Here is a 17,731-nt window from a genome sequence, read left to right on the forward strand (position 1 = left end):
CCAGATTGGTTTGTCGCGCATATGCTGATGACCTTGGCGTATTTATTGAACATATCGACGACGTTGACAGGTTGCATGTTGTTTTGCACAACTTTGGAAAAGCTACGGGGGCGGTTATCAATCCCCGGAAAACTGTGCTTTTGCCGCTCACCGCCCGCGCACGTACCCTGCATAGGGATTGGTTTTGTGTCCAGCAGCAGCCTACCGTTCTTGGGATACTTCTATCTTCGAACCCACAGCAGATGGCAGCCTTGAATTGGCGGCCTACGCTGTATCGGATTCGTGCGGTTGCCAGGATCTATGCGGTCCGGAATGTGGCCCTTCGGGATAAGGTGCATTTGATAAATGTCAATATCTTGGCGAGAGCATGGTACCTTGCGCAGGTTCTCCCGGTTCCCAAGCAGTTGGGGCGCGCCATCCAACAGGCGGTTTACTGGTTTTTATGGAGGGGGGAGATTTTCAAGGTATCGCATGCTGTCTGCACCTTGGACCTGTCCGATGGCGGTTTAGGACTAGTTGATTTTTCCGCCAAATGTGCGGCCCTTTTTTGGAAGCGAACTACTGCTGTTATTCAGAAAGCTCCTTGCGGTCCCACTGCGTTTGTTTTTAATCGTTACCGTCCTCTTTCTGAAGTGGCCCCTGTTTCTGTGTCGCACATCCCGTTCTACCTTTCTTATGTGCGCCGCTACTTTCTTGATAATAGTTACCTGGCGCTCTGTGACATCTCCGTCCACACGGTTAGCGCTGTCTGCACGGCTTTCCGCGGACCTCCCGTTCGCTGCAAGTGGGAGTATCGGTTGCCACGCTGCAACTGGGTGGCAGTGTGGAAAAACCTCGCCAATGACGTTCTCCCGGCTTCCGTCCACGCGGTGTGGTACAAGGTGGTGCATCGCACCATCCCTACCAACTCCAAACTTTATTCTATAAATCTCATCCCGTCTGGTGAGTGTGACGTGTGTACTGCCGACGACACTATTGAACACCGCTTTGCGTGTGACCGTTTCCGCCGTGTTTGGGAAGTCGCCAGGGACATGATTCGTTTGATTCAGAGGGTGGACACTCGCACTGTTACAGTGGATGCTGTTTTAATTCCGCAGTGTGTCGTTTACCCCACCACGAAGCGAAATGCCACGGTGTGGATCTTTGGCCACACGGTGTTTGCTCTCTTCTCCCTCAAGTTGTCTACCGATCTGGACTTTCTCACCTATCTATGGACCCAACATCTTCAGATTCAGGCATCGCCACACTATCGGCGAAATTTTGCTAATTTTTTGCAGGTCGCACTGGCGCATGCTTTTGCACGGCTTTCCGTACCTGCGTAGCATCGACGTTTTATTTTCTCTTATCTCTTCACTTGCCTTTGAGCGACACGGTATGAATATGCGTTACTGCGACTTTTTCAAATTTTCTGGAACGACACTTGACGTCCCTTGATTACCGAACGAAATCAGAAGTCTTTTCGTTTTTTCTGGGCGTTCTTGCCATATTTTCTGTTTTGCCATGTGCGTCAGTTTTCTTAATTTCATTATTAGTTTTTTTTTCCCAGTTTGTGGCGAGACGGGAATTTTACTGCTGTTTCAGTTCTCAGTCTTGGTGGTGATTGTTTTGCGTTTTTCTATGTTTTTTTCATTATTTTCATTTCACTTATTGTTGAGCACTCTCAAGTCTCGTCACGTGTCTGTGCTCGCCACTCTTTGAACTTTTGTCGGTGTGGAATCTCACGCCGGTGTCCCGCATTATGGTTTGTTTTAAGGTCGATATGAGTGACGGCGGGTGTGGGGGCGGCACTGTGGCCAGGCCTCAGGTTCCTTGACCCCTGCCCTCCTTGCCGCCAGCTGCCTACCGCGCTCATTGCCCGACCGCTTGCTTTTAACAACGGATTTGTTACTTTACTTAGTTTTCTATACTTTGTTAGAGGGACCTCCCGGGCCTTATTTACTTTTCGCGCGGGTTTGCGACTTGTTCTTTTGAGCGAAGCCCTTCTTCCTCGTTTTTTTCCCCCCACATTTGGTCGGTAGAATTTTTTACCGCCGATCTATGGAAGAACTTTTCCGTTTGTTTTTTTTTTCCTTACTTTTCCTTATTTTTCAACGTTGTTCAGTCTTGCCCTCCCCTTCGCTGGACGTGCCGTCCCTCCGTCATCAGACGGGGACCCTTAAACAACTAAAAAAAAAAAAAAAAAAAAAAAAAAAAAAAAAAAAAAAAAAAAAAGGTGCTGTTGGCTCTATCTCATTTTTTCATTTTTACGTCGCTGCACCTGCCAGCCCTCTTTTCATACTAACTTTCAGGTGTTGGCAAAGATGCTTCCACAAGCATTTTAAACTACTGTATCAAACGTAAGATACGAAATTGCAGTAATGAACTCAGTTTGAGCAAGAATGTGCGAAAGAAGAGTGCTAGAACGCCTCGGAAATAACAACACACTACGAATCGACAGATGAGTTTTGAAATACGTCAGGGCCTACTGTTTTGTAGCGGTGCTAAAGTCCGCAAAGTAAATAAACAAAAACAAACAAACAAAAAAAAGAAGAAGAAGAAGAAGAAGAAGAAGAAGAAATAAAATCTTCTGTTCTCGTCCGATCACCGAAGTGAAGCAGCAACGTTAGTACTCGGAAGGGTGAGCGCCTGGGAACTCTGGCTGTGTTCATTTTTCGCTTTTTAGTCGCTACTCCTGCCAGCCCTCTTTCCGTACTACCTTTCTGTTGTGACAAAGAGACTTCCTTAAGCATTTTAAACGGTCGTAAGAAACGAAACTGCAGTAACTAACTCAGTTTGAAGGAGAATGTGCTAACCAAGTTTGCCAGGAAGTCTTTGAAAACGACAAAACAGTACGAATCGGGCGGTATGCTCCGAAATACGATAGCGCCTATCGCTCTGCAGCGGCGTACAGCTCCAAATTCGATTTGTAATCATACATTGATTCATTTGTCCTCCCGCAGACGTTTCTCGCGCTTGTGCTGTCAAATGGACCGCGACCCGAGCGGCAGCGAGCGGCAGTCGAGCAAAGTCGGGACAAGTCGGGACGGAAGGGGGGGACAGGCGAGAATGCACCGCGCAAATTACGCAAATATCTGGAAGCGCGGCGCGTGTCAGGCAGGTGAGAAAGCTTCCGTCGGTCCAGCAGGACACCGCGCGCAGTCCCCCCGCCGCCCGGCCGCGCGCAAGCCCTGCGCCGGATAACAGGAACAAGGTGCGTCGCCAGCCAGTGTCGGAGGCCGCACGCACCAAACGAATGACAGGCGGTGCATCCAGCAGCTGTGTTGTGCGCCTCACCTTGGTTCGGCAGTCGCCTATGAGACGCCGAGGCGAGCGCGCACTCCGCGCCACCTTCGAGGTGGAAAGACATGCTTTGCGTCAAATGTGCCACGGAAAGCGGCGATTGCGTGTGTTGGGAGAAGAGGCGAACGCTTCTTCTGTGGCGCGGCTACAGTATAAGGACGCCAACGGCCATACCATGTTGAATACACCGGTTCTCGTCCGATCACCGAAGTTAAGCAACATCGGGCCCGGTTAGTACTTGGATGGGTGACCGCCTGGGAACACCGGGTGCTGTTGGCTCTATCTCATTTTTTCATTTTTACGTCGCTGCACCTGCCAGCCCTCTTTTCATACTAACTTTCAGGTGTTGGCAAAGATGCTTCCACAAGCATTTTAAACTACTGTATCAAACGTAAGATACGAAATTGCAGTAATGAACTCAGTTTGAGCAAGAATGTGCGAAAGAAGAGTGCTAGAACGCCTCGGAAATAACAACACACTACGAATCGACAGATGAGTTTTGAAATACGTCAGGGCCTACTGTTTTGTAGCGGTGCTAAAGTCCGCAAAGTAAATAAACAAAAACAAACAAACAAAAAAAAGAAGAAGAAGAAGAAGAAGAAGAAGAAGAAATAAAATCTTCTGTTCTCGTCCGATCACCGAAGTGAAGCAGCAACGTTAGTACTCGGAAGGGTGAGCGCCTGGGAACTCTGGCTGTGTTCATTTTTCGCTTTTTAGTCGCTACTCCTGCCAGCCCTCTTTCCGTACTACCTTTCTGTTGTGACAAAGAGACTTCCTTAAGCATTTTAAACGGTCGTAAGAAACGAAACTGCAGTAACTAACTCAGTTTGAAGGAGAATGTGCTAACCAAGTTTGCCAGGAAGTCTTTGAAAACGACAAAACAGTACGAATCGGGCGGTATGCTCCGAAATACGATAGCGCCTATCGCTCTGCAGCGGCGTACAGCTCCAAATTCGATTTGTAATCATACATTGATTCATTTGTCCTCCCGCAGACGTTTCTCGCGCTTGTGCTGTCAAATGGACCGCGACCCGAGCGGCAGCGAGCGGCAGTCGAGCAAAGTCGGGACAAGTCGGGACGGAAGGGGGGGACAGGCGAGAATGCACCGCGCAAATTACGCAAATATCTGGAAGCGCGGCGCGTGTCAGGCAGGTGAGAAAGCTTCCGTCGGTCCAGCAGGACACCGCGCGCAGTCCCCCCGCCGCCCGGCCGCGCGCAAGCCCTGCGCCGGATAACAGGAACAAGGTGCGTCGCCAGCCAGTGTCGGAGGCCGCACGCACCAAACGAATGACAGGCGGTGCATCCAGCAGCTGTGTTGTGCGCCTCACCTTGGTTCGGCAGTCGCCTATGAGACGCCGAGGCGAGCGCGCACTCCGCGCCACCTTCGAGGTGGAAAGACATGCTTTGCGTCAAATGTGCCACGGAAAGCGGCGATTGCGTGTGTTGGGAGAAGAGGCGAACGCTTCTTCTGTGGCGCGGCTACAGTATAAGGACGCCAACGGCCATACCATGTTGAATACACCGGTTCTCGTCCGATCACCGAAGTTAAGCAACATCGGGCCCGGTTAGTACTTGGATGGGTGACCGCCTGGGAACACCGGGTGCTGTTGGCTCTATCTCATTTTTTCATTTTTACGTCGCTGCACCTGCCAGCCCTCTTTTCATACTAACTTTCAGGTGTTGGCAAAGATGCTTCCACAAGCATTTTAAACTACTGTATCAAACGTAAGATACGAAATTGCAGTAATGAACTCAGTTTGAGCAAGAATGTGCGAAAGAAGAGTGCTAGAACGCCTCGGAAATAACAACACACTACGAATCGACAGATGAGTTTTGAAATACGTCAGGGCCTACTGTTTTGTAGCGGTGCTAAAGTCCGCAAAGTAAATAAACAAAAACAAACAAACAAAAAAAAGAAGAAGAAGAAGAAGAAGAAGAAGAAGAAATAAAATCTTCTGTTCTCGTCCGATCACCGAAGTGAAGCAGCAACGTTAGTACTCGGAAGGGTGAGCGCCTGGGAACTCTGGCTGTGTTCATTTTTCGCTTTTTAGTCGCTACTCCTGCCAGCCCTCTTTCCGTACTACCTTTCTGTTGTGACAAAGAGACTTCCTTAAGCATTTTAAACGGTCGTAAGAAACGAAACTGCAGTAACTAACTCAGTTTGAAGGAGAATGTGCTAACCAAGTTTGCCAGGAAGTCTTTGAAAACGACAAAACAGTACGAATCGGGCGGTATGCTCCGAAATACGATAGCGCCTATCGCTCTGCAGCGGCGTACAGCTCCAAATTCGATTTGTAATCATACATTGATTCATTTGTCCTCCCGCAGACGTTTCTCGCGCTTGTGCTGTCAAATGGACCGCGACCCGAGCGGCAGCGAGCGGCAGTCGAGCAAAGTCGGGACAAGTCGGGACGGAAGGGGGGGACAGGCGAGAATGCACCGCGCAAATTACGCAAATATCTGGAAGCGCGGCGCGTGTCAGGCAGGTGAGAAAGCTTCCGTCGGTCCAGCAGGACACCGCGCGCAGTCCCCCCGCCGCCCGGCCGCGCGCAAGCCCTGCGCCGGATAACAGGAACAAGGTGCGTCGCCAGCCAGTGTCGGAGGCCGCACGCACCAAACGAATGACAGGCGGTGCATCCAGCAGCTGTGTTGTGCGCCTCACCTTGGTTCGGCAGTCGCCTATGAGACGCCGAGGCGAGCGCGCACTCCGCGCCACCTTCGAGGTGGAAAGACATGCTTTGCGTCAAATGTGCCACGGAAAGCGGCGATTGCGTGTGTTGGGAGAAGAGGCGAACGCTTCTTCTGTGGCGCGGCTACAGTATAAGGACGCCAACGGCCATACCATGTTGAATACACCGGTTCTCGTCCGATCACCGAAGTTAAGCAACATCGGGCCCGGTTAGTACTTGGATGGGTGACCGCCTGGGAACACCGGGTGCTGTTGGCTCTATCTCATTTTTTCATTTTTACGTCGCTGCACCTGCCAGCCCTCTTTTCATACTAACTTTCAGGTGTTGGCAAAGATGCTTCCACAAGCATTTTAAACTACTGTATCAAACGTAAGATACGAAATTGCAGTAATGAACTCAGTTTGAGCAAGAATGTGCGAAAGAAGAGTGCTAGAACGCCTCGGAAATAACAACACACTACGAATCGACAGATGAGTTTTGAAATACGTCAGGGCCTACTGTTTTGTAGCGGTGCTAAAGTCCGCAAAGTAAATAAACAAAAACAAACAAACAAAAAAAAGAAGAAGAAGAAGAAGAAGAAGAAGAAGAAATAAAATCTTCTGTTCTCGTCCGATCACCGAAGTGAAGCAGCAACGTTAGTACTCGGAAGGGTGAGCGCCTGGGAACTCTGGCTGTGTTCATTTTTCGCTTTTTAGTCGCTACTCCTGCCAGCCCTCTTTCCGTACTACCTTTCTGTTGTGACAAAGAGACTTCCTTAAGCATTTTAAACGGTCGTAAGAAACGAAACTGCAGTAACTAACTCAGTTTGAAGGAGAATGTGCTAACCAAGTTTGCCAGGAAGTCTTTGAAAACGACAAAACAGTACGAATCGGGCGGTATGCTCCGAAATACGATAGCGCCTATCGCTCTGCAGCGGCGTACAGCTCCAAATTCGATTTGTAATCATACATTGATTCATTTGTCCTCCCGCAGACGTTTCTCGCGCTTGTGCTGTCAAATGGACCGCGACCCGAGCGGCAGCGAGCGGCAGTCGAGCAAAGTCGGGACAAGTCGGGACGGAAGGGGGGGACAGGCGAGAATGCACCGCGCAAATTACGCAAATATCTGGAAGCGCGGCGCGTGTCAGGCAGGTGAGAAAGCTTCCGTCGGTCCAGCAGGACACCGCGCGCAGTCCCCCCGCCGCCCGGCCGCGCGCAAGCCCTGCGCCGGATAACAGGAACAAGGTGCGTCGCCAGCCAGTGTCGGAGGCCGCACGCACCAAACGAATGACAGGCGGTGCATCCAGCAGCTGTGTTGTGCGCCTCACCTTGGTTCGGCAGTCGCCTATGAGACGCCGAGGCGAGCGCGCACTCCGCGCCACCTTCGAGGTGGAAAGACATGCTTTGCGTCAAATGTGCCACGGAAAGCGGCGATTGCGTGTGTTGGGAGAAGAGGCGAACGCTTCTTCTGTGGCGCGGCTACAGTATAAGGACGCCAACGGCCATACCATGTTGAATACACCGGTTCTCGTCCGATCACCGAAGTTAAGCAACATCGGGCCCGGTTAGTACTTGGATGGGTGACCGCCTGGGAACACCGGGTGCTGTTGGCTCTATCTCATTTTTTCATTTTTACGTCGCTGCACCTGCCAGCCCTCTTTTCATACTAACTTTCAGGTGTTGGCAAAGATGCTTCCACAAGCATTTTAAACTACTGTATCAAACGTAAGATACGAAATTGCAGTAATGAACTCAGTTTGAGCAAGAATGTGCGAAAGAAGAGTGCTAGAACGCCTCGGAAATAACAACACACTACGAATCGACAGATGAGTTTTGAAATACGTCAGGGCCTACTGTTTTGTAGCGGTGCTAAAGTCCGCAAAGTAAATAAACAAAAACAAACAAACAAAAAAAAGAAGAAGAAGAAGAAGAAGAAGAAGAAGAAATAAAATCTTCTGTTCTCGTCCGATCACCGAAGTGAAGCAGCAACGTTAGTACTCGGAAGGGTGAGCGCCTGGGAACTCTGGCTGTGTTCATTTTTCGCTTTTTAGTCGCTACTCCTGCCAGCCCTCTTTCCGTACTACCTTTCTGTTGTGACAAAGAGACTTCCTTAAGCATTTTAAACGGTCGTAAGAAACGAAACTGCAGTAACTAACTCAGTTTGAAGGAGAATGTGCTAACCAAGTTTGCCAGGAAGTCTTTGAAAACGACAAAACAGTACGAATCGGGCGGTATGCTCCGAAATACGATAGCGCCTATCGCTCTGCAGCGGCGTACAGCTCCAAATTCGATTTGTAATCATACATTGATTCATTTGTCCTCCCGCAGACGTTTCTCGCGCTTGTGCTGTCAAATGGACCGCGACCCGAGCGGCAGCGAGCGGCAGTCGAGCAAAGTCGGGACAAGTCGGGACGGAAGGGGGGGACAGGCGAGAATGCACCGCGCAAATTACGCAAATATCTGGAAGCGCGGCGCGTGTCAGGCAGGTGAGAAAGCTTCCGTCGGTCCAGCAGGACACCGCGCGCAGTCCCCCCGCCGCCCGGCCGCGCGCAAGCCCTGCGCCGGATAACAGGAACAAGGTGCGTCGCCAGCCAGTGTCGGAGGCCGCACGCACCAAACGAATGACAGGCGGTGCATCCAGCAGCTGTGTTGTGCGCCTCACCTTGGTTCGGCAGTCGCCTATGAGACGCCGAGGCGAGCGCGCACTCCGCGCCACCTTCGAGGTGGAAAGACATGCTTTGCGTCAAATGTGCCACGGAAAGCGGCGATTGCGTGTGTTGGGAGAAGAGGCGAACGCTTCTTCTGTGGCGCGGCTACAGTATAAGGACGCCAACGGCCATACCATGTTGAATACACCGGTTCTCGTCCGATCACCGAAGTTAAGCAACATCGGGCCCGGTTAGTACTTGGATGGGTGACCGCCTGGGAACACCGGGTGCTGTTGGCTCTATCTCATTTTTTCATTTTTACGTCGCTGCACCTGCCAGCCCTCTTTTCATACTAACTTTCAGGTGTTGGCAAAGATGCTTCCACAAGCATTTTAAACTACTGTATCAAACGTAAGATACGAAATTGCAGTAATGAACTCAGTTTGAGCAAGAATGTGCGAAAGAAGAGTGCTAGAACGCCTCGGAAATAACAACACACTACGAATCGACAGATGAGTTTTGAAATACGTCAGGGCCTACTGTTTTGTAGCGGTGCTAAAGTCCGCAAAGTAAATAAACAAAAACAAACAAACAAAAAAAAGAAGAAGAAGAAGAAGAAGAAGAAGAAGAAATAAAATCTTCTGTTCTCGTCCGATCACCGAAGTGAAGCAGCAACGTTAGTACTCGGAAGGGTGAGCGCCTGGGAACTCTGGCTGTGTTCATTTTTCGCTTTTTAGTCGCTACTCCTGCCAGCCCTCTTTCCGTACTACCTTTCTGTTGTGACAAAGAGACTTCCTTAAGCATTTTAAACGGTCGTAAGAAACGAAACTGCAGTAACTAACTCAGTTTGAAGGAGAATGTGCTAACCAAGTTTGCCAGGAAGTCTTTGAAAACGACAAAACAGTACGAATCGGGCGGTATGCTCCGAAATACGATAGCGCCTATCGCTCTGCAGCGGCGTACAGCTCCAAATTCGATTTGTAATCATACATTGATTCATTTGTCCTCCCGCAGACGTTTCTCGCGCTTGTGCTGTCAAATGGACCGCGACCCGAGCGGCAGCGAGCGGCAGTCGAGCAAAGTCGGGACAAGTCGGGACGGAAGGGGGGGACAGGCGAGAATGCACCGCGCAAATTACGCAAATATCTGGAAGCGCGGCGCGTGTCAGGCAGGTGAGAAAGCTTCCGTCGGTCCAGCAGGACACCGCGCGCAGTCCCCCCGCCGCCCGGCCGCGCGCAAGCCCTGCGCCGGATAACAGGAACAAGGTGCGTCGCCAGCCAGTGTCGGAGGCCGCACGCACCAAACGAATGACAGGCGGTGCATCCAGCAGCTGTGTTGTGCGCCTCACCTTGGTTCGGCAGTCGCCTATGAGACGCCGAGGCGAGCGCGCACTCCGCGCCACCTTCGAGGTGGAAAGACATGCTTTGCGTCAAATGTGCCACGGAAAGCGGCGATTGCGTGTGTTGGGAGAAGAGGCGAACGCTTCTTCTGTGGCGCGGCTACAGTATAAGGACGCCAACGGCCATACCATGTTGAATACACCGGTTCTCGTCCGATCACCGAAGTTAAGCAACATCGGGCCCGGTTAGTACTTGGATGGGTGACCGCCTGGGAACACCGGGTGCTGTTGGCTCTATCTCATTTTTTCATTTTTACGTCGCTGCACCTGCCAGCCCTCTTTTCATACTAACTTTCAGGTGTTGGCAAAGATGCTTCCACAAGCATTTTAAACTACTGTATCAAACGTAAGATACGAAATTGCAGTAATGAACTCAGTTTGAGCAAGAATGTGCGAAAGAAGAGTGCTAGAACGCCTCGGAAATAACAACACACTACGAATCGACAGATGAGTTTTGAAATACGTCAGGGCCTACTGTTTTGTAGCGGTGCTAAAGTCCGCAAAGTAAATAAACAAAAACAAACAAACAAAAAAAGAAGAAGAAGAAGAAGAAGAAGAAGAAGAAATAAAATCTTCTGTTCTCGTCCGATCACCGAAGTGAAGCAGCAACGTTAGTACTCGGAAGGGTGAGCGCCTGGGAACTCTGGCTGTGTTCATTTTTCGCTTTTTAGTCGCTACTCCTGCCAGCCCTCTTTCCGTACTACCTTTCTGTTGTGACAAAGAGACTTCCTTAAGCATTTTAAACGGTCGTAAGAAACGAAACTGCAGTAACTAACTCAGTTGAAGGAGAATGTGCTAACCAAGTTTGCCAGGAAGTCTTTGAAAACGACAAAACAGTACGAATCGGGCGGTATGCTCCGAAATACGATAGCGCCTATCGCTCTGCAGCGGCGTACAGCTCCAAATTCGATTTGTAATCATACATTGATTCATTTGTCCTCCCGCAGACGTTTCTCGCGCTTGTGCTGTCAAATGGACCGCGACCCGAGCGGCAGCGAGCGGCAGTCGAGCAAAGTCGGGACAAGTCGGGACGGAAGGGGGGGACAGGCGAGAATGCACCGCGCAAATTACGCAAATATCTGGAAGCGCGGCGCGTGTCAGGCAGGTGAGAAAGCTTCCGTCGGTCCAGCAGGACACCGCGCGCAGTCCCCCCGCCGCCCGGCCGCGCGCAAGCCCTGCGCCGGATAACAGGAACAAGGTGCGTCGCCAGCCAGTGTCGGAGGCCGCACGCACCAAACGAATGACAGGCGGTGCATCCAGCAGCTGTGTTGTGCGCCTCACCTTGGTTCGGCAGTCGCCTATGAGACGCCGAGGCGAGCGCGCACTCCGCGCCACCTTCGAGGTGGAAAGACATGCTTTGCGTCAAATGTGCCACGGAAAGCGGCGATTGCGTGTGTTGGGAGAAGAGGCGAACGCTTCTTCTGTGGCGCGGCTACAGTATAAGGACGCCAACGGCCATACCATGTTGAATACACCGGTTCTCGTCCGATCACCGAAGTTAAGCAACATCGGGCCCGGTTAGTACTTGGATGGGTGACCGCCTGGGAACACCGGGTGCTGTTGGCTCTATCTCATTTTTTCATTTTTACGTCGCTGCACCTGCCAGCCCTCTTTTCATACTAACTTTCAGGTGTTGGCAAAGATGCTTCCACAAGCATTTTAAACTACTGTATCAAACGTAAGATACGAAATTGCAGTAATGAACTCAGTTTGAGCAAGAATGTGCGAAAGAAGAGTGCTAGAACGCCTCGGAAATAACAACACACTACGAATCGACAGATGAGTTTTGAAATACGTCAGGGCCTACTGTTTTGTAGCGGTGCTAAAGTCCGCAAAGTAAATAAACAAAAACAAACAAACAAAAAAAAGAAGAAGAAGAAGAAGAAGAAATAAAATCTTCTGTTCTCGTCCGATCACCGAAGTGAAGCAGCAACGTTAGTACTCGGAAGGGTGAGCGCCTGGGAACTCTGGCTGTGTTCATTTTTCGCTTTTTAGTCGCTACTCCTGCCAGCCCTCTTTCCGTACTACCTTTCTGTTGTGACAAAGAGACTTCCTTAAGCATTTTAAACGGTCGTAAGAAACGAAACTGCAGTAACTAACTCAGTTTGAAGGAGAATGTGCTAACCAAGTTTGCCAGGAAGTCTTTGAAAACGACAAAACAGTACGAATCGGGCGGTATGCTCCGAAATACGATAGCGCCTATCGCTCTGCAGCGGCGTACAGCTCCAAATTCGATTTGTAATCATACATTGATTCATTTGTCCTCCCGCAGACGTTTCTCGCGCTTGTGCTGTCAAATGGACCGCGACCCGAGCGGCAGCGAGCGGCAGTCGAGCAAAGTCGGGACAAGTCGGGACGGAAGGGGGGGACAGGCGAGAATGCACCGCGCAAATTACGCAAATATCTGGAAGCGCGGCGCGTGTCAGGCAGGTGAGAAAGCTTCCGTCGGTCCAGCAGGACACCGCGCGCAGTCCCCCGCCGCCCGGCCGCGCGCAAGCCCTGCGCCGGATAACAGGAACAAGGTGCGTCGCCAGCCAGTGTCGGAGGCCGCACGCACCAAACGAATGACAGGCGGTGCATCCAGCAGCTGTGTTGTGCGCCTCACCTTGGTTCGGCAGTCGCCTATGAGACGCCGAGGCGAGCGCGCACTCCGCGCCACCTTCGAGGTGGAAAGACATGCTTTGCGTCAAATGTGCCACGGAAAGCGGCGATTGCGTGTGTTGGGAGAAGAGGCGAACGCTTCTTCTGTGGCGCGGCTACAGTATAAGGACGCCAACGGCCATACCATGTTGAATACACCGGTTCTCGTCCGATCACCGAAGTTAAGCAACATCGGGCCCGGTTAGTACTTGGATGGGTGACCGCCTGGGAACACCGGGTGCTGTTGGCTCTATCTCATTTTTTCATTTTTACGTCGCTGCACCTGCCAGCCCTCTTTTCATACTAACTTTCAGGTGTTGGCAAAGATGCTTCCACAAGCATTTTAAACTACTGTATCAAACGTAAGATACGAAATTGCAGTAATGAACTCAGTTTGAGCAAGAATGTGCGAAAGAAGAGTGCTAGAACGCCTCGGAAATAACAACACACTACGAATCGACAGATGAGTTTTGAAATACGTCAGGGCCTACTGTTTTGTAGCGGTGCTAAAGTCCGCAAAGTAAATAAACAAAAACAAACAAACAAAAAAAAGAAGAAGAAGAAGAAGAAGAAATAAAATCTTCTGTTCTCGTCCGATCACCGAAGTGAAGCAGCAACGTTAGTACTCGGAAGGGTGAGCGCCTGGGAACTCTGGCTGTGTTCATTTTTCGCTTTTTAGTCGCTACTCCTGCCAGCCCTCTTTCCGTACTACCTTTCTGTTGTGACAAAGAGACTTCCTTAAGCATTTTAAACGGTCGTAAGAAACGAAACTGCAGTAACTAACTCAGTTTGAAGGAGAATGTGCTAACCAAGTTTGCCAGGAAGTCTTTGAAAACGACAAAACAGTACGAATCGGGCGGTATGCTCCGAAATACGATAGCGCCTATCGCTCTGCAGCGGCGTACAGCTCCAAATTCGATTTGTAATCATACATTGATTCATTTGTCCTCCCGCAGACGTTTCTCGCGCTTGTGCTGTCAAATGGACCGCGACCCGAGCGGCAGCGAGCGGCAGTCGAGCAAAGTCGGGACAAGTCGGGACGGAAGGGGGGGACAGGCGAGAATGCACCGCGCAAATTACGCAAATATCTGGAAGCGCGGCGCGTGTCAGGCAGGTGAGAAAGCTTCCGTCGGTCCAGCAGGACACCGCGCGCAGTCCCCCCGCCGCCCGGCCGCGCGCAAGCCCTGCGCCGGATAACAGGAACAAGGTGCGTCGCCAGCCAGTGTCGGAGGCCGCACGCACCAAACGAATGACAGGCGGTGCATCCAGCAGCTGTGTTGTGCGCCTCACCTTGGTTCGGCAGTCGCCTATGAGACGCCGAGGCGAGCGCGCACTCCGCGCCACCTTCGAGGTGGAAAGACATGCTTTGCGTCAAATGTGCCACGGAAAGCGGCGATTGCGTGTGTTGGAGAAGAGGCGAACGCTTCTTCTGTGGCGCGGCTACAGTATAAGGACGCCAACGGCCATACCATGTTGAATACACCGGTTCTCGTCCGATCACCGAAGTTAAGCAACATCGGGCCGGTTAGTACTTGGATGGGTGACCGCCTGGGAACACCGGGTGCTGTTGGCTCTATCTCATTTTTTCATTTTTACGTCGCTGCACCTGCCAGCCCTCTTTTCATACTAACTTTCAGGTGTTGGCAAAGATGCTTCCACAAGCATTTTAAAACTACTGTATCAAACGTAAGATACGAAATTGCAGTAATGAACTCAGTTTGAGCAAGAATGTGCGAAAGAAGAGTGCTAGAACGCCTCGGAAATAACAACACACTACGAATCGACAGATGAGTTTTGAAATACGTCAGGGCCTACTGTTTTGTAGCGGTGCTAAGTCCGCAAAGTAAATAAACAAAAACAAACAAACAAAAAAAAGAAGAAGAAGAAGAAGAAGAAATAAAATCTTCTGTTCTCGTCCGATCACCGAAGTGAAGCAGCAACGTTAGTACTCGGAAGGGTGAGCGCCTGGGAACTCTGGCTGTGTTCATTTTTCGCTTTTAGTCGCTACTCCTGCCAGCCCTCTTTCCGTACTACCTTTCTGTTGTGACAAAGAGACTTCCTTAAGCATTTTAAACGGTCGTAAGAAACGAAACTGCAGTAACTAACTCAGTTTGAAGGAGAATGTGCTAACCAAGTTTGCCAGGAAGTCTTTGAAAACGACAAAACAGTACGAATCGGGCGGTATGCTCCGAAATACGATAGCGCCTATCGCTCTGCAGCGGCGTACAGCTCCAAATTCGATTTGTAATCATACATTGATTCATTTGTCCTCCCGCAGACGTTTCTCGCGCTTGTGCTGTCAAATGGACCGCGACCCGAGCGGCAGCGAGCGGCAGTCGAGCAAAGTCGGGACAAGTCGGGACGGAAGGGGGGGACAGGCGAGAATGCACCGCGCAAATTACGCAAATATCTGGAAGCGCGGCGCGTGTCAGGCAGGTGAGAAAGCTTCCGTCGGTCCAGCAGGACACCGCGCGCAGTCCCCCGCCGCCCGGCCGCGCGCAAGCCCTGCGCCGGATAACAGGAACAAGGTGCGTCGCCAGCCAGTGTCGGAGGCCGCACGCACCAAACGAATGACAGGCGGTGCATCCAGCAGCTGTGTTGTGCGCCTCACCTTGGTTCGGCAGTCGCCTATGAGACGCCGAGGCGAGCGCGCACTCCGCGCCACCTTCGAGGTGGAAAGACATGCTTTGCGTCAAATGTGCCACGGAAAGCGGCGATTGCGTGTGTTGGGAGAAGAGGCGAACGCTTCTTCTGTGGCGCGGCTACAGTATAAGGACGCCAACGGCCATACCATGTTGAATACACCGGTTCTCGTCCGATCACCGAAGTTAAGCAACATCGGGCCCGGTTAGTACTTGGATGGGTGACCGCCTGGGAACACCGGGTGCTGTTGGCTCTATCTCATTTTTTCATTTTTACGTCGCTGCACCTGCCAGCCCTCTTTTCATACTAACTTTCAGGTGTTGGCAAAGATGCTTCCACAAGCATTTTAAACTACTGTATCAAACGTAAGATACGAAATTGCAGTAATGAACTCAGTTTGAGCAAGAATGTGCGAAAGAAGAGTGCTAGAACGCCTCGGAAATAACAACACACTACGAATCGACAGATGAGTTTTTGAAATACGTCAGGGCCTACTGTTTTGTAGCGGTGCTAAAGTCCGCAAAGTAAATAAACAAAAACAAACAAACAAAAAAAAGAAGAAGAAGAAGAAGAAGAAATAAAATCTTCTGTTCTCGTCCGATCACCGAAGTGAAGCAGCAACGTTAGTACTCGGAAGGGTGAGCGCCTGGGAACTCTGGCTGTGTTCATTTTTCGCTTTTTAGTCGCTACTCCTGCCAGCCCTCTTTCCGTACTACCTTTCTGTTGTGACAAAGAGACTTCCTTAAGCATTTTAAACGGTCGTAAGAAACGAAACTGCAGTAACTAACTCAGTTTGAAGGAGAATGTGCTAACCAAGTTTGCCAGGAAGTCTTTGAAAACGACAAAACAGTACGAATCGGGCGGTATGCTCCGAAATACGATAGCGCCTATCGCTCTGCAGCGGCGTACAGCTCCAAATTCGATTTGTAATCATACATTGATTCATTTGTCCTCCCGCAGACGTTTCTCGCGCTTGTGCTGTCAAATGGACCGCGACCCGAGCGGCAGCGAGCGGCAGTCGAGCAAAGTCGGGACAAGTCGGGACGGAAGGGGGGGACAGGCGAGAATGCACCGCGCAAATTACGCAAATATCTGGAAGCGCGGCGCGTGTCAGGCAGGTGAGAAAGCTTCCGTCGGTCCAGCAGGACACCGCGCGCAGTCCCCCCGCCGCCCGGCCGCGCGCAAGCCCTGCGCCGGATAACAGGAACAAGGTGCGTCGCCAGCCAGTGTCGGAGGCCGCACGCACCAAACGAATGACAGGCGGTGCATCCAGCAGCTGTGTTGTGCGCCTCACCTTGGTTCGGCAGTCGCCTATGAGACGCCGAGGCGAGCGCGCACTCCGCGCCACCTTCGAGGTGGAAAGACATGCTTTGCGTCAAATGTGCCACGGAAAGCGGCGATTGCGTGTGTTGGGAGAAGAGGCGAACGCTTCTTCTGTGGCGCGGCTACAGTATAAGGACGCCAACGGCCATACCATGTTGAATACACCGGTTCTCGTCGATCACCGAAGTTAAGCAACATCGGGCCCGGTTAGTACTTGGATGGGTGACCGCCTGGGAACACGGGTGCTGTTGGCTCTATCTCATTTTTTCATTTTTACGTCGCTGCACCTGCCAGCCCTCTTTTCATACTAACTTTCAGGTGTTGGCAAAGATGCTTCCACAAGCATTTTAAACTACTGTTATCAAACGTAAGATACGAAATTGCAGTAATGAACTCAGTTTGAGCAAGAATGTGCGAAAGAAGAGTGCTAGAACGCCTCGGAAATAACAACACACTACGAATCGACAGATGAGTTTTGAAATACGTCAGGGCCTACTGTTTTGTAGCGGTGCTAAAGTCCGCAAAGTAAATAAACAAAAACAAACAAACAAAAAAAAGAAGAAGAAGAAGAAGAAGAAATAAAATCTTCTGTTCTCGTCCGATCACCGAAGTGAAGCAGCAACGTTAGTACTCGGAAGGGTGAGCGCCTGGGAACTCTGGCTGTGTTCATTTTTCGCTTTTTAGTCGCTACTCCTGCCAGCCCTCTTTCCGTACTACCTTTCTGTTGTGACAAAGAGACTTCCTTAAGCATTTTAAACGGTCGTAAGAAACGAAACTGCAGTAACTAACTCAGTTTGAAGGAGAATGTGCTAACCAAGTTTGCCAGGAAGTCTTTGAAAACGACAAAACAGTACGAATCGGGCGGTATGCTCCGAAATACGATAGCGCCTATCGCTCTGCAGCGGCGTACAGCTCCAAATTCGATTTGTAATCATACATTGATTCATTTGTCCCTCCCGCAGACGTTTCTCGCGCTTGTGCTGTCAAATGGACCGCGACCCGAGCGGCAGCGAGCGGCAGTCGAGCAAAGTCGGGACAAGTCGGGACGGAAGGGGGGGACAGGCGAGAATGCACCGCGCAAATTACGCAAATATCTGGAAGCGCGGCGCGTGTCAGGCAGGTGAGAAAGCT

At 50.9% G+C, this 17,731-nt stretch overlaps 11 non-coding genes across 11 annotated transcripts; all 11 read left to right on the forward strand.

Annotated features, from left to right (window-relative positions):
• Positions 1-3,439: 3,439 nt before the first annotated feature.
• LOC126440187 (5S ribosomal RNA) lies at positions 3,440-3,558 on the forward strand. Its single transcript, XR_007581371.1, has one exon. It is a non-coding gene; the product is annotated as a 5S ribosomal RNA (ribosomal RNA).
• Positions 3,559-4,773: 1,215 nt separating this feature from the next.
• LOC126440188 (5S ribosomal RNA) lies at positions 4,774-4,892 on the forward strand. Its single transcript, XR_007581372.1, has one exon. It is a non-coding gene; the product is annotated as a 5S ribosomal RNA (ribosomal RNA).
• A 1,215-nt stretch (positions 4,893-6,107) lies between these two features.
• LOC126440189 (5S ribosomal RNA) lies at positions 6,108-6,226 on the forward strand. Its single transcript, XR_007581373.1, has one exon. It is a non-coding gene; the product is annotated as a 5S ribosomal RNA (ribosomal RNA).
• Positions 6,227-7,441: 1,215 nt separating this feature from the next.
• Positions 7,442-7,560, forward strand: LOC126440190 (5S ribosomal RNA). The gene has a single exon (XR_007581374.1). It is a non-coding gene; the product is annotated as a 5S ribosomal RNA (ribosomal RNA).
• Positions 7,561-8,775: 1,215 nt separating this feature from the next.
• Positions 8,776-8,894, forward strand: LOC126440192 (5S ribosomal RNA). Its single transcript, XR_007581375.1, has one exon. It is a non-coding gene; the product is annotated as a 5S ribosomal RNA (ribosomal RNA).
• A 1,215-nt stretch (positions 8,895-10,109) lies between these two features.
• On the forward strand, positions 10,110-10,228 carry LOC126440193 (5S ribosomal RNA). Its single transcript, XR_007581376.1, has one exon. It is a non-coding gene; the product is annotated as a 5S ribosomal RNA (ribosomal RNA).
• Positions 10,229-11,441: 1,213 nt separating this feature from the next.
• Positions 11,442-11,560, forward strand: LOC126440195 (5S ribosomal RNA). Its single transcript, XR_007581378.1, has one exon. It is a non-coding gene; the product is annotated as a 5S ribosomal RNA (ribosomal RNA).
• Positions 11,561-12,765: 1,205 nt separating this feature from the next.
• On the forward strand, positions 12,766-12,884 carry LOC126440196 (5S ribosomal RNA). Its single transcript, XR_007581379.1, has one exon. It is a non-coding gene; the product is annotated as a 5S ribosomal RNA (ribosomal RNA).
• Positions 12,885-14,089: 1,205 nt separating this feature from the next.
• LOC126440198 (5S ribosomal RNA) lies at positions 14,090-14,207 on the forward strand. Its single transcript, XR_007581381.1, has one exon. It is a non-coding gene; the product is annotated as a 5S ribosomal RNA (ribosomal RNA).
• Positions 14,208-15,411: 1,204 nt separating this feature from the next.
• LOC126440197 (5S ribosomal RNA) lies at positions 15,412-15,530 on the forward strand. The gene has a single exon (XR_007581380.1). It is a non-coding gene; the product is annotated as a 5S ribosomal RNA (ribosomal RNA).
• A 1,207-nt stretch (positions 15,531-16,737) lies between these two features.
• LOC126440201 (5S ribosomal RNA) lies at positions 16,738-16,854 on the forward strand. The gene has a single exon (XR_007581384.1). It is a non-coding gene; the product is annotated as a 5S ribosomal RNA (ribosomal RNA).
• The last annotated feature ends 877 nt before the right edge of the window (positions 16,855-17,731 follow it).

Source organism: Schistocerca serialis, unplaced genomic scaffold, assembly GCF_023864345.2.
Source record: "Schistocerca serialis cubense isolate TAMUIC-IGC-003099 unplaced genomic scaffold, iqSchSeri2.2 HiC_scaffold_1356, whole genome shotgun sequence".
In the NCBI taxonomy this organism is placed as follows: domain Eukaryota; kingdom Metazoa; phylum Arthropoda; class Insecta; order Orthoptera; family Acrididae; genus Schistocerca; species Schistocerca serialis.